Below are 15,920 nucleotides of genomic sequence, written 5' to 3'. Positions count from 1 at the left end.
GGGCATTTCAAGGGATTAGAGATCACCTTCCAGGAGCTCAGGGCAAAGGCCAGACCTTTTTCTGGGCAAGGTTAATTCTTTACTACACAAAGTGTGAAGATTTCCATGCTGGTGGGAGTGCGTTGTGTATTCACGAGTGTAAAGGTGGCTAGTGGCAGGTTAGAGAATTACTGATGAGGTGACAAATGAAGAAGGGATAAATGCCATTAACACATGACATAGATGAAAGACATGCATGGAATTAATCAGCTTTTTTTTATCATTACTTCCCTCAATATAGTGTCAGGAAGACCACAATAGAGATATAATAAAACCAAAATCACAAGCAAAAGAAGAGCCAAGTTGTATCTCTGCTAGAGGATTGGGGTATGTGTTTTACAACAGTGCCATGACAGAATATCTAAACAAGGAAAGCTGCTTAAATTGAGCATAAAGGGAATTTATAGCAAAAAGTTACAGCAATGGGGCACCTATGTGGCTCGATCTAAGTGTCTGACTTCAGCTCAGGTCATGGTCTCGTGGTTGGTGAGTTTGAGCCCCACATTGGGATCTCTGCTGTCAGACAGAGCCCACTTCGGATTCTCTATTCCCCTCTCTCTGCCCCTCCCTGCTGGTTCTCTCTCTTTCTCTCTCTCACTCTGTCTCAAAACAAAAAAATAAACTTAAAGGGGTGCCTGGGTGGCTCAGTCGGTTAAGTGTCTCACTTTGGCTCAGGTCATGATCTCGTGGTTCATGGGTTCGAGCCCTGTGTCAGGCTCAGTACTGACAGCTCAGAGCCTGGTGCCTGCCCTGGATTCTGTGTTCCCCTCTCTCCCTGCCTCTCCCCTGCTCACGTTCTCTCTTTCTCTCTCTCTCAGAAATAAACATCAAAGAGCTACAGCAATGGGCATCAAAGCTTTTGTTATGTGATAAAATGAAAAGCACCGAATCCTCCAAAAAAAATGTGTCAAATGGATCTTTGTGCTACTCCCTTGTACAGAAATACGTCTTACTCATTTCCTCATTTTTCATCTTAAGCTATTTATTTTATTTATTTATTTAATTTTTTAAAGTTTATTTATTTATTTTGAGAGCGAGAGTACAAGCAGGGGAGGAACAGAGAGAGAGGGAAAGAGAAAATCCCAAGCAGGACCCGCACTGTCAGCACAGAGCTTGATGTGGGGCTCAAACTCATGAAATGTGAGATTATGACCTGAGCTGAGATCAAGAGTCGGACACTTAACTGACTGAGCCACCCAGGTGCCCCTTATTTTTTTATTTGAGATTGAGTGTAAGCAGGGGAGAGGGGCAGAGGGAGAGAGAAAGAGAGAGAGTGAAAGAGAATCTTAAGCAGTCTCCATGCTCACCATGGAGCATTATGTAGGACTTGATCCCACAACCCTGGGATCATGACCTGAGCTGAAATCAAGAGTTGGAAGCTCAACCAACTGTGCCACCTGGGCACCCCTCATCTTAAGCTATTTCTAAGTTATAAATTGTTAAAAACAAAATTTTAGACTCAGAAAATTTGGGAGCAAGAAAGGTCTTAAAGCTCCTTTAAGTCCAATTTTTATTTTAAAGCTGGCCCTCGAACTTCCTGTGTAAGAATCTTCTGGGCAGATTTCCCAGCTTCATCCACAGAGATTCTGGTTCAGCAGGTGAGAGGGGTTGGGGATGGAACACAGCAATCTCCATTTTCATAAGCATGCCACTCTCATTCTACCTATGTCTCCTTCAAAATATTTTATGCACACAATTACTTCCTCATGATGATTTGTTTAGACAAGCCTCAGGAAAGTATTTGTTTCAATGGAGTATCTGACACCTAGAAAGCCCTCAGTAAGTGTTTTCAGTTAACTCTCCTAACAGATCTAGATTCAAGGATTTAGACAGAAGGGTGGAGGGTTTCTGTATTGAGGTCACCTGGAGAGACTAAGGTAATGAACTAGCCTCAGTCTCTGCCTAGATGTCACCAGGTGGTGATACTCTTGTTACGTTTTACCTTTATTTCATCATAATAAGAGTTTATTTTTTACAAACCCAGGCATGTCTTACCTACTAAAGCGAGTAAGGAGATGAGGGAATTTTCCTCACTTCTCTTAGACACCCTTGTTCTTTGGTGGGAGCTTGGACCAGCCTTGGCCAGGTAATTGACTTGCAGACTAAATGTTGAGAAACATCGCTTTAGACCAACACATCATGTATAGTGAACACTGAGAGTTAAATGACTTGTCCAGGGTTATATCAATACTTTGTGAATACACTAGTTCAAATGATTACCTGCATAGTCCCCTAAATGGAATTACCAGCTTAAGGATATTAGCTCTTTTATGGTTTATTGCTAGGGTAGATTTTATGAAAACTAAAAAAATTGCATTGCTGCAAATTATCCATTACATCTGTGTGTTAGCAACTATGCATTCCTCCTCTGCCCTCCAACCCCCCTTTTACCAACAAGTGCTTCCAATCTTAAGCTTTAATTTACTTTTAATATTTAATAGATATGTAATTGTGCCCTCAAATGTCCATTTCCTTATTAAAGAAACCCAGCAAGACTGCATTTTTCATTTTGGTAAGCTGATGTCTGCAAGTCTGCATGTGTAAATGGTTTGTCCATGTTGACTGTAAATCAGGTAGAGTAACGTACTGATCTTATACATTTGAGATTTTTGCTCAATAATTTGGATAGTAAACCTTTATCAATATTGTATTACACGTTTCTCTCTTTGACTGACTTTCTTTTAATATTCTATATTTTTACAAAAGTTATATATTTTAGGTATATCTGAAAATGGACTCCCATTTTGTCATGTTCTTCCATAGCGTAAATAAATACATCAGTCCATTTTCCCTTCTAGATTTAAAAATAATGTTCAATGTTTAATGCTAGACTACTTGGAATTATTTTCAGAGTTAGTACATCAAATTTTGATGTATTAAAAAATTTCTTATCCCTCTTCTTGAATTATTTCTGCCCTACACTTCCTCTTTGTTTTCAGTGGTATGCGAATTTTCTCTTCTTTACTAAGGAGACTGTGGAGATGGAAACATTAACTGATCTGAGTCAGTGAGTACCAATGTCTTTCTGGAAAAAAAGGATGCCAGCCTTAAGATTATGATGATAATATTGCTATTACCACTACTACTATGATTATTAATCATCATCATCATCAAATAATGGCACCATATGATAGTCTTGTTCACTATTCTTTCTAGATAAATTTCACTATTAATTTGTCAAGAGAATGGGCTGGAGACTGTAACTGGTATTTAATTTAATCTAACTTAAATTTAATCTAACATGTTAATATTCTACTTAGACTTCTTAGATAGGAAAAAGTCATACGTCTTCATAAATTTATCTGCCCTCCCTCTATTAGAGTTTTGCGTTTTCTTGTAAGTAAGTCCCTTCTATTAGATGGTGAAATAATCAGGTTAAAGAAGACTTTCATAACTTATGTATTTCATTTTTATCAAATAACATGTAGAAATTAAACATATTTGGTATCCTATGTGAAAAGCCAGAATACATAATGCTGTGTAAAAAATATATCTGCATTTTGGAAAAGGTTAGAAAGAATTATACAAAGACTTAGGAGATTACAGTAATTTTTCCTTTTTGGCAAATTTTCTTTAATGATATTATTAAATTCTTATGAGAAGAAGTTGATTGATTCAGAAATGTTGATTCCTAGAATCAACGATTATTATTTATGTTCACTTTATGTATATTGCCCATTTAAATTATATTTCTCCTATTTTAACTCTCTTTTGTATTTGCTGTTTTCTCTCATTAATTTGTTCTTCAACAAATATTTAATAATGCAGAAGTTAGTTTCATTGATTCGATTCTCTTTTTCTTTTTTCATTATTTGAGTTAATAGGGTTTTTATTAAAATTTTTGGCAGAATCAGCTATTGGTGTTATTAATTTTATCTCTCCTCAAAATATGTTTATTCTTAGTTTTATTATTTCCCATTTCCTACTTTCTCTTGGCTTGCTATTTAGTTTAGTTTAGTTTTGTTTTGTTTTCAAACTAAAGTAGAAACCCAGTTGATGTTTCTTTTTGTTTCTTAGTTCTGGAAACCTCTAGAGCAATACAATTTTCCATAATGTTCTGCTTTTGCAATAGTCCATAAATTTTGACATAATGCATTTGTATATCCTGTTATTCTGTAATTTAGCTAAACGTTAGGAAAGCGTATAGAAATATACTTCTATTTGGACACTTTTTAAGAAGATTTTATTTTTAAGTAATCTCCATACCCAGTATGGGGCTTGAACTCACAACCCCAAGATCAAGAGTCACATGCTCCACCAACTGAGCCAGCCAGGCACCCCTTCTATTTGAACACTTTTAACTTCTACTGTTGTTGTGTATCATTTTGTTGTGATTTGAGTATGTGGTTTGCAGATTTCTGCCTTTGTGCATTTCCTAGTTATATCATTGTTTCCCAAATATGGTTACTTTTTGTGGAAAAGCCTACAATAGCTTGGAAAAAATATGTTTTCTTGCCTTATCATTAAGGTTTTTTAAAGTGAATTGGACTATTACTACCTAATGTATTATTTTATTCAACTTTCTGTTTTTAAGAAAACATTTGTCTATGTGTTTTGTCTTGTCATATTTTTTCTCATAATGGAGTATTGAGTCTTTTAAGTATATTTTTATTCCTATTTCTTTTTGCACTTCAGGCACTTTCTAGTTTATGTATTTTGTTACTATACTGTTTGAGATATGTAATATCAGTATTGTTAGGTTTTCTCTTTTTATTTTATTTTTTCCAGTTTTTATTTAAATTCTAGTTAGTTAACATATAGTGTAATATTAGTTTCAGGTGTGGAATTTAGTGACTCATCACTTCCATACAATACCCTCACAAGTGCCCATCACAAGTGCCCTCCTTAATCCCTATCACCTATTTGACCCACCCCCCTCCACCTCCCCTCCAGCGACCATCAGTTTGTTCTCTATAATTAAGAGTCTGTTTCTTGGTTTGCCTCTATTTTCTGCCTCCCTCCCTCAACTCTTTTTAATATACCTTATATAATTATATAAGGAGCTTGTTTACTTCATAATTCTTTTGGTAAGAAATCTACCCTATTCACTATCATGATAGTAATCCCTACTTTTCTTGTATCAAAAAAATTCAATTTTCTTCATCTTCAATTTAGATCATCCTAGTTTTTACTTCCTGTATGTATTTTGGTTTTTAAGATGCCCTTTGAAAGCATCAGATTTATTGGATTTCTTTTGAATCTAGATATTTATCTTTTTTTTCACGGAAGTATGACACACATGAAGTTGATACACAAGGTCACATTAGTTACAGGTGTTTAACATAGTGAACCAACAAGTCTATACATTATGCTATGTTCATCACAAGTGTAGCTACCATCTGTTGCCATACAATGCTATTACAATACCGTTGACTATATTCCCTACATTGTACCGTTTATCCCTCTGACTTATTCCATTACTGGAAGCCTGTATCTCACACTCTCCTTCACCCATTTTGCCCATCCTTCCTCCTCCTCCCCTCTGGCAACCATCAGTTTGTTTTCTGTATTTACAGGTCTGTTTCTGCTGTTTTTGTTTTTTTAGCTTCTGCATATAATGAAATCATATGGTATTTACCTTTCTCTGTCTGGTTTATTTCACTTAGCATAATAGTCTCTAGGTCCATCCATGTTCCAAATGGCCAGATCTTAGCCTTTTTATGGCTGAGTAATATTCCACTGTTTATATACATTACATCTTCTTTATCCATTTATCTATTGATGGACCCATAGGTTGTTTCATCTTGGCTATTGTAAATAATGCTGCAGTAAACATAGGGGTGTGAAATATTTATCTTTTTTAAAAGGAAGCTTAGCCAGGTGCGCCTGGGTGGCTCAGTTGGTTAAGTGTTCAACTTTTGATTTCGGCTCGGATCATGATCTCATGGTTCATGAATTTGAAACCCACATCGGGTTCTGCGCTCACAGTGCAAAACCTGCTTGGGATTCTCTCTCTCCCTCTCTCTCTCTGTCCTTCCCTAGTTTGCTTTCTTTCTCTCTCAAAATAAATAAATAAACTTAAAATTTTTTTTAAAAAGGAACCTTAGCCAAACCACATTTTATTTTAATCAATTCCTTTGCATTCAGATTATTTAATTTCTACAAAAGCTTAAATATTGCTGCTACACTTTTTTTTTTCCTCAAAGGAAAACTAGATGAGTTTTCTTGTGCCTTTTTAAAATGTATTCCTTCTGGGGTGTCTGGCTGGCTCAGTCAGTAGAGCATGTGACTCTTAATCTTGGGGTTGTAAATTCAAACTCCATGTTGGATGTAGAGATTACTTAAAAATTAAAAAAAAAAATCTTAAAAAAATATATTCCTTTGTCCAATTGCATCAAGAATCAATCACTGATCTACTTTCTGTCACTAAAGATAAGTTTCTATTTTCTAGAATTATATAAATGGAATCATAAAATGCATACTTTTCCTGGCATCTTTAATTCAGCATAATTGTTTTGGGATTCATCTATTTTATGGTGGGAATCATAGTTTATCCTTTTTGTAGGTAAGATAGCTAAATTGTATTCCAGTGTATGGATATATCACAATTTTTTTATCCATTCAGCTGTCAGTGGACATTTGGGTTGTTTCTAGTTTTTGAATATTACACATAAAGCTGATATGGATATTTGTATACAAGCTATTATGTGGATATATGTTTTCATTTCTCTTGGGTATATGCCTAGGAATGTGTCTTAGTCTGTTGGGGCTGCTATAAGAAAATACCACTGATTGAGATAAACAATAGAAATTTTTTTCTCATAGTCCTGGTGGCTGGACGTCTGAGATCAGGATGCCAGCATGTTAGGCGAGGGACTTCTTCAGGGTTGCAGACTTCTCATTGTGTCTTCCCATGGTGGAAGGGGATGGGGAATTCTGTGGCATTTCTTTTATAAGAACACTAATACTATTCCTGAGGGCTTCACCTTTATGACCTAACCACCTTCCAAAGGTCCCACCTCCTAATACCATCACATCAGGCATTAAGATTTCAACATATGAATTGGGGGTGGGGGGGGGGTGATACACAAACATTTAGGCCATAGCTGAGTGCTGTTGCTGGGTTGTATGGTAACTTTATGATTAACCTTTTGAGAAATCAACAAGCTCTTCTACAATGAATGCACCATTTTACACACCCTCCAGTAGTTAGAAGAGTTGCAATTACTTCACCTTCTTAACAACACTTGTTATTGTCTGTTTTTTTAAAATTCTAGCCATGCTAGTATATATGAAGTGGTATCTTACTATGGTTTTGATTTGCATTTCCCTAATGACTAATGATATTGAGGATCTTTTTATGTACTTAATGGCCATTGATACATCTTCTTTGGTTGTTGAAGTACAATTTATTACTTTTCCCTTTATGATCCATGTTTTAGTATTCCTATCTAAGAAACACTGTTTATCCTTAGGTAAAAAAGATTTACTCCTTTGTTTCCTTCCAGAAGTTTTTTAGATTTAGGTTTCACATTTAAGTTTGACTTGATTTTGTGTGTGATTTGAAGAAAGGGTCCATGTTTATTTCTCCCCATATAGATACACAACTATTCCAGCACCATTTGTTGAAAAGATTTTTCTTTCCTTTCCTTTCCTTTCCTTTTTTTTTTTTTTTTTTTTTTTTTTTTTAATTTGAATGAGAGAGAGAGTGCAAGTGGGGAAGAGGAGCAGAGGAAGAGAGAGACAGAAAATCTTAAGCGGGCTCCACGCTGAGTGTGGAGCTGGATGTGGGTCTTGATCCCATGACCCTGTGATCATGACCTGAGCTGAAATCAAGACTCGGACACTCACCCAAAGGAGCCACCCAGGAATCCCAAGATTTTCCTTTTCCCATTTACTTACTTTGGCACTCAAAAAAACAGCTGACCATATATGTATTATTCTCTTTATGGACTGTATTCTGTTGCATTGGTCTATATGACTACATCTTTGCCAATAACAAACTGTCTTGATTACTGTAGCTCAGAGCTTCTCAACCTTAGCTCTATTGAATTTTGGCTCCAATAATTCTTTGTGGGAGAGGCAAGAGCTATCCTGTACATTGTAGGGTGTTTAACAGAATTTCTGGCCTTTATCCAATGCTCTGCACCCACTGTAGACAGCATATAGATGGATCATGTTTTTTAATTCACTCTGCCAATCTTCTTCTTCTTCTTCTTCTTCTTCTTCTTCTTTTAATGTTTATTTATCTTAGAGAGAGAGAGAGAGAAAGAGGGAGGGAGGGAGGGAGGGAGAGAAAGACAGAGCATGAGCAGGGGAAGGGCAGAGAGCAAGGGAGACACAGAATCCAAAGCATGCTCCAGGCTCTGAGCTGTCAGCACAGAGCCCAACGTGGAGCTTGAACCCACAAACCATGAGATCATGACCTGATGCAAAGTTGGACACTTAACTGACTGAGCCACCCAGTTGCCCCCCAATCTTTGTCTTCTAATTGGTATGTGTTACACCATTTACATTTACTGTAATTATTGATATGTTGTGGCTTAAGTCTGCCATTCTATTTGTTTTCTATCAGTTTCTTCTGTTTTTATTTATATTTATTTTTTTTACTTAGCCTGGGTTGCTTAAACATTATTTTAGAATTCATTCACATTTTTAAAAAATTCTATTTTCTTTTTTTTTTTTTTAATGTTTTTATTTATTTTCGAGACAGAGAGAGACAGAGCATTACCAGGGGAGGGGCAGAGAGAGAGGGAGACACAGAATCCGAAGCAGGCTCCAGGCTCTGAGCTGTCAGCACAGAGCCCGATGCGGGGCTTGAACTCACGAACTGTGAGATCATGACCTGAGCCGAAGTCGGATGCTTAACCAACTGAGCCACCCAAGTGCCCCTAAAAATTCTATTTTCTTTTAAACCTCTTTATAGCTTTTTGTTTAAAGTGTGCCTTTTGTAGGGAGCATATAGTTGAGTCTTGCTTTTTTATTCACTCTGCCAATCTTTACCTTTTATATGATGTGTTTAGATCATAAACCTGATGTAATTATTGACATGGTTAGAGTTAGATCTATCATTTTGTCATCTCATCATTTGTAGCCTGTTTTTTTGTTCTTCTGTTCTCAGATTTTTGCTTTTTAAAAATTTTTCTTAGTATTCCATTTTAATTTATCTGCTTGCATTTAGGCTGTACTCCTTTATGTTATTACTATTTTTAGTCGTTGCTCTTGGAATTAAAATATACATCCCTAATCAGAGTTTGTTTTAATACAGTGGATCAAAAGCTATCCTGGAAACCCACCTCAGATGTCTATTTATATCTCATTGACTAAAACTGGTTTTCATCTCTGCCCATTTATAAGCAATCATTGTCCACGGGTAGTGACTAGATTAGACAAATTAAAATTCATATTCTGAAGGGCAATCCATCTACACTGAAATTGAGGGGTCTCTACCTGCTACCTGAATAAACTGGTGTTTTCTAGCAGGAACGAAGGGGAGTGAATATAGGATAAACAAGAGTCAGCACCTGGCACAGTGATTAATCTTATATAATATACCTGATTTGCCAAATGTTTAATCTCAGTACATTTTAACACAATTCTTTTTTTGTTAATTTTTGTTATTAATAATTGTTTTACTAAGGAAAGCTATCCTCTTCAAAGTACTATACAAACTCTAGCTTTTAGTATTTGTTGGCACTATACTTCCTGTTCCCAGTGTTGTTTGTTTGGGTTAGGAGTGACATTTAGAACAAAGTGTGCCCAGGGGCGCCTGGGTGGCTCAGTCGGTTGAGCGTCTGACTTCGGCTCAGATCATGATCTCACAACTCCTGAGTTCGAGCCCGAGCCCACGTTGGGCTCTGTGCTGACATCTTGGAGCCTGGAGCCTGCTTCGGATTCTGTGTCTCCCTCTCTCTCTGCTCCTTCCCCACTCGCATTCTGTCTGTATCTCTCTCAAAAATAAATAAACATTAAAAAAAATTTTTTTTTGGAACAAAGTGTGCACAAAACTGGCCTATGGCAGACAATAATTATAATCTATTAATGAGTGAGTGAACGATGAATGGATGCATATAAACAGCTATTTTCTGACTATAAAAATAAATTTTGATAAAAGATCAAATTTATCCTAGTGGATCAGAATTTCTTCCAATGAGATTATTTTGTTATATAGGAGACAGTCATAGTTAAAACAAAAACAAAGCAGGAAAAAAGCTTAATTTGTGCCAGTGGGTGGTTTCCTTTCCCATTTTTAAAAGAAGGTAGGTGTTATAAACAGTGTTACTTGTAAGTAACAGTAAATAAGCTTAAATAAGTAAATAAGCTTAAATGGGGGGACAAAAGCATTGGCATTTGTAAAGTTTAATTAAATATAAAATGTTTCGCTTGTGAAAACCAGGCCTGTGATTTTGAAAACACATTTCCTACTTTCTTCTCTAATGGAAGCTTACAGCTCTTCATCAATGATGATTGAATTATAAATTATCTAGCGCAGAGACTGTATTTTCTATCTCATTAACAACTTATGCGTGCAGAGAGACAGGTTGTTGAGCCTCATGATGGTTTACAATTTAATAAATGCTTACACAGGCGTAATCTTATTGAATTTCCTTAACGTTCCAAGGAATTCTCCAACTTTATGGATAAGGAAGCTGAGGTCCAACAATGAATGAAAAATTTCAATTCACATGACTTGAATTGTTCAGGTTGAAACCGGAATTGGCTCTTCAACGCAATACTCTGTCCTCTACCCCAGCATCCTCAGGCCCCTCTCCCCTGCCTTTGCACAATCTTCCTGGAGCTGGGCTGCATACAGTTTGGATGGATACTCTCCTGCCACCTTGGTGTTTCCTAGAGGGACTGCATGGGCCATTTGGGTAGGAAATCATTTATTGTGTAGGGTTCTGTTACTTAGCTTTGTTGGACCTCACCCACTAAGTGCCAGCACTGTCCCCCCTGTCATTATGACATCCAGATATGGCCTCCACGTTGCTGATGCCCCCTGGGAAGCAACACTGTTCCAGAGCTCTCCCCCAGGCTGCTTCTCTGTCATCATAAATGGCAGGACTGACAACCACAATGAATAAAAACAGCCTTGATAAAGCATTTTGAACATCTTTGACCCAACACATATACCCTCTTGTTTGCAAGACTGCTCTAGGACACAGGAGGACATGATTAGAGGGAATAAAGGAGTATTTGAAATCCTTTAAGCAAAAGGAGTGCCAAAGTTTAGAAATGAAGCTACCAACTGGGTTAGAAGAATCACCCCCAAAATAATCATGATGATAACAACAATAATGCTAACATCGAGTTATTGCTATGTAATAGGTGCTGTGGTAAGCCACTTACATATATTATCTGATTTCAGTCTCCCAATGGCACCATGTGGTTGTTGCTACAATTGTCCTCATGTTATAGAAGAGTGAGCTACCATCATCCCTTGCTGTAGCCATTACTATAACTTCCTTTCTGGTCTTTCTACTTCCATGGTTACTCCCATGTAGTCCATTCTCCACAAAATCAATCTGAGCCATTTTTATGACATGAAATCAGATCATAATACTCCTTTGTTAAGACTCTCCAATTACTTCCTGTCACTGGATGAAATCTGAAGTTCCACCATGGCCCATGGGGCACACATACGCTGCCCCACACCCCTCCCTGTCTTCATCCTCTGATTCACATGGACCTCTCTGCAGCCACAACAGCTCCTTGCCCTACTTCAAAGCTTGTTCCTGTCTGATGTTCTTTCCCCAAGATAGGACACAGTCCTTTCATGTATTTAGCCTTTGACCCAACCTGACACCTGAGAGAGCCCTTTCCTGAAGGCTTCCTCTAAAATTGCCTCCCTTCTTCACTCTCTTCCCATCATCCTGTTTTACTTTTCTTCACAGCTTTTGGTGTCACTTGACGTTATAAAGACTGCTTCTTTATCCATCTGCTCATTGTTCCTCCTTTCATAAGAATGGGAATTTGGTAGGTGGGGGTTTTGTCTTGCTCACCCTTTAGAAAATTGCTTGGCATATAGTAACTCAATATTTGTTGAATACATGTGGCTTAGAGAAGTCAAGTTTATTGCCACATATTCGGAGCCAATAAGGGGTAGATTTGCCCTGTGAACTCCCAAGAATGTCAGAGAAGACTCTTCTTCAGGAAGAAAAAAAACTACAGATGGCAGAGAAGCTTAGGATGGGAGATAGGAACAGAACAAGGCCTTTCTTCTCCTCTCTCCAAGGGATGTCCAGAGGAACTCCTTATTTATTTATTGATTGATTGATTAATTGAGTCCATTCAACAAGAGAGACTTGTACAAAAGGCAAAACTAAAGTGAAGACACTTTCACAGACTTCAAGTCAGGAGTCTGCAGATAAACTAGAACTAAAGCCCATTTCTCTTTCTGGGCTGTGCACTTTGTTAGATAGCTGTATGCTTCAGCCTTGGTCCTTAATTGTTATATTAAAGGAGTTATTGCAACTGGGAGCTGTGTGCCCTTAAAATAGCTCTGTAGGGGTCATTTTGAACAAATTAATTCAGGCTTAGTTAAAAAATAACAAAACCAGAATTGCAGTCTGCCCATTTATCTTTGCTTTGTTCTATTGCTTTAGAGTTATATTCAATTTATGAATTTTCCCCTTTCAGTTCTTGGCATTGTATGTTTTTGTCCCTTTTTCCTTCCATACCATAATCCCTAGGGAGCCTAGCTAGCTCTATATTGAATACTTAATTTTTTTTAATTATATAAAATATTAAAACGGTTTATCTTGGGATGCCTGGGTGGGCTTAGTCAGTTAAGTGTCTGACTCTTGGTTTCAGCTCAGGTCGTGATCTCACAGTTTGTGGGTTTGAAACCTGTGTCGGGCTCTGCGCTGGCTCAGGAGTCTCTCTCTCTCCCTCTTTCTCTGCCCCTCTCCTGCTTGAGCTCTCTCTCCCTCCCTCTCTCTCAAAATAAATACAGAAAATTAAAATAAATAAATAAATAGAATGGTTTATTTTTTTCACCAGGGGGAAGCAAGGGAAGCCGACAGAATAGAGTCTCAAGTGATGTGGACCCAGTTTCTTGCTGGAATTTGCAAAGCCGATTTAAGCATGATCTTAGTTGTCAGAAGATTGCCTTTAAAATATAAAAATTAAAGAAGACAGCCTCTGCAAATGCAAATTTTGAAGAACTTGGAATCTTTTTCATTTCAAATATAATATTAACCACAGAGCTCCTCTAGCTGGATATCACAGAGTGCACAACCTAAAGGAAATCAAAACAATAAAAACAGCCTCTCTACCTTGCTGGTGTTTGGTGATATCTTTGCCCTACACCGTCTCCCGCATGTTACTGTTTAGAAGAATAGCAGTGTGCACGAAAGATCTAAATCACAATGACTAGCTAAGAAGCAAGGACTGGATTTTATCCGATGCAATGTGAGGACTTGCAATATGGAAATGATGCTTCCAAAACTTTTCAGGGTTGTTTGCCTCACTGTTAGGGGCAAAAAAAAGTTTATGTGAGGGAAAAAAAAGTGGTAAGAATGCCTGAATGTCACATAGGGTTTAAGACAAAAATGCAAAGCAGTTCACAGGGAGGGTTAAAGGCATAAGGAAAGCCTTTGACTTGAGGTGGCCCACACACCTGTGGGATTCAGGGGTCTGGGCTTCCAGAAGGATGACGTGGTGGGCTTCAGCACTTGTTGGACTATTGGCAGAGCTTTTATGTTTCTGCAATTTCCCTCCAGCACCTCTGAAGATGTCTTGGCAAGATATCATTTCCATATAAATGCCTCAAATAGAACTAAATTTTAACAGAGAGCGGTACTGTAGAAAGGGTTGCAAGTGAATAAAAATGAGGAAGAAATCACATTAGACATTTATTCAGTTTCACATGCCCATCTTCCCACCATACTTAGAATGCTCTACTTAGTCACAGAGGAAATGAACTGCAATTCTAAAGAGATTATTAAATACACATGCACACCCATGCAATATAAACAGCATGCTTAACTATCCAAAATGAAATTTGTTTTCAATAATTCAAGCATTTTCACTTATAAAGGAAATATCAAGATTAAGCCAGTAAAAGCTTTTTCATGATAAATCATGAAAGGAATGATTTATCAGGAGTGCATTGTACATAAGCAATCTGTATGGAATATTTTTGAGAATTTCAGCCTAACACAGACACAGTAGTTTTAATGACTACTTTTTAAAATCCTGAGTATTTTTGCCAAAGCGTCCCTATAATCCAGTTTTAACTTGCTCACAATTAAGCTTTTCAGTTTACATAAAAGATCGTTTATAGCTTGCAGTCTATTCTATCTTGCTGAACTATAGGCATAGAGCAATTTCACTCCCTGATTTTAGCCCTCAAATTCTAAGGACAAAAAGAGATAGCAGGGAAATTTATAGAATAATGAATTTCCATTATTAGCAGGGTAACATGGGGAGATTTGAAATGTTCCACCACCTAAAAAAACTTCAACCCCTTTTCACCCCATAGTGTTTGAAATATACAATTAAAGACAAAATTTTTAAAAACATTGTTGGCCTCCAAGGACCCTCTTCTACAGTGGCACTCCCTTGGGGGTATAGGGCAGGCCTCCATTCCCAAGGCTGGGAGATGAGAATACATGTTTGGGCCATCCTTTCTTGGTGGTCCAGACATGACCAAGGACTCTGGGAAGGGCCTGTGATGACTGGTGAGGCTCAGGGATCTTCTGCAGTGGGACAGCAGAGGCAAGTCACTGCAAGGGAAAGGGGGCTCCAAATCCATCCAGGCACGGGGCTACCTTATAGTTTTACTCCAGACTAGCCTTGATCTCTGCAGCCTCTAAACTGTTGTGAATAGTGTGAGGAGGCTGGGGGGACGGTGGTGGGAGTTGGAGGAAGGGAAGGTTTGCTTAGGTTTTCATGAATTGATGTTTAGCATTATGTGGGGAAAAAAAAATGAGGGCTTATTCCAATGCCCACTTAACTGTAACTGCTTGATGTAAGGAGTCTAAGGGGTGGAGGCTAAGCAATGAATTCCTTAGTCAACTAGAGAACAAGATGGGGTTGACAGGTTCTGTGCTTTGTATCTCTAACTCCATAGACAAGGCTGATCCTGGGAATAAAGTAAGAAGTAAGTTCCACAGACCCCAGTCTTGGAGTTCTGGGACTACAGCTAGGGAGTGGGGACGTGGTTGGGGATGTGAGCTGGTCCAACAGAATATCAGAGGGGTTGGGGGGGCAAAGGAGCAGAACTTAGCTTCCCTGAGGGCTCAGCACCAGGCATTGTGGCACGGGTCATGCTAAGGACACCCCAAGTCTTTACAACCCACAGCAGTTCAGAGGATAAAGGGAAAAGGTAGGTGATGGTTTGCTGAGTCTTCCTCTCCAGCTCCTCTAACACAGTCTTCATATTCAACCTTCTCATGCACTCCAAATTCTATCACTGCCCATCCATGCCATAACAGGTTCTGGTTTTGTGTTTCCTAGTGAAATCATCTTTCTTTTTGGTGTCAATCATGATCATTTCTTTATATATCCCCGTAACACTCATAGTAATAAAATGGTTATTGTTAACCATCCCTCTCTACTGATTTAAACATCAATGGTGGGGTTGAAGGGAACCTCATTAAAAAGACATGCTGACAAGCAGCAGTTAAGGTCTCATCTGAACAATCCAGCAGCAAAGTACCTTGGTGAAGGACTGGAAAGCCAGGAAAGTACTCCATAAGGCAGACACCCTTCAGGTGGGGAACAGGCATGGGCTAAGACTCTAGAAGCCAAAGGCTAACCATCTTCGTTCTTTGTTTTTAATCTCCTCACCACTGGACATAGTTGGTGTTCATTAAATGTTGACTAAATGCACAAACCTTTTTAGGGCACTCAGATCTCTCCCTTTTAGTACTCACTTCACCAAACCTTCCCTCTCACATCCTAATTCCATCCCCAATAACCAGCCTAGATGCACA

The 15,920-nt window shown here is 38.1% G+C and overlaps 1 protein-coding gene across 8 annotated transcripts in view; it reads left to right on the top strand.

Moving 5' to 3' along the window:
• Positions 1-13,068, top strand: part of FAM126A (family with sequence similarity 126 member A) — a 132,394-nt gene extending 119,326 nt beyond the window's left edge. For 5 of the 8 annotated variants that reach the window (XM_042968024.1, XM_042968039.1, XM_042968031.1 and 2 more), the window contains 2 exons: positions 10,733-10,853; positions 12,982-13,068. The gene's annotated coding sequence lies outside the window, so the exon portion shown is untranslated. Of the gene's footprint in view, positions 1-280; positions 367-10,732; positions 10,854-12,981 lie in introns of all 8 variants that reach the window. The other 3 variants (XM_042968065.1, XM_042968011.1, XM_042968059.1) reach the window with 2 other exon arrangements.
• Positions 13,069-15,920: the final 2,852 nt, after the last annotated feature.

This window comes from Panthera tigris, chromosome A2 (assembly GCF_018350195.1).
Source record: "Panthera tigris isolate Pti1 chromosome A2, P.tigris_Pti1_mat1.1, whole genome shotgun sequence".
In the NCBI taxonomy this organism is placed as follows: domain Eukaryota; kingdom Metazoa; phylum Chordata; class Mammalia; order Carnivora; family Felidae; genus Panthera; species Panthera tigris.
This window is presented reverse-complemented; position numbering and strand designations above follow the sequence as displayed.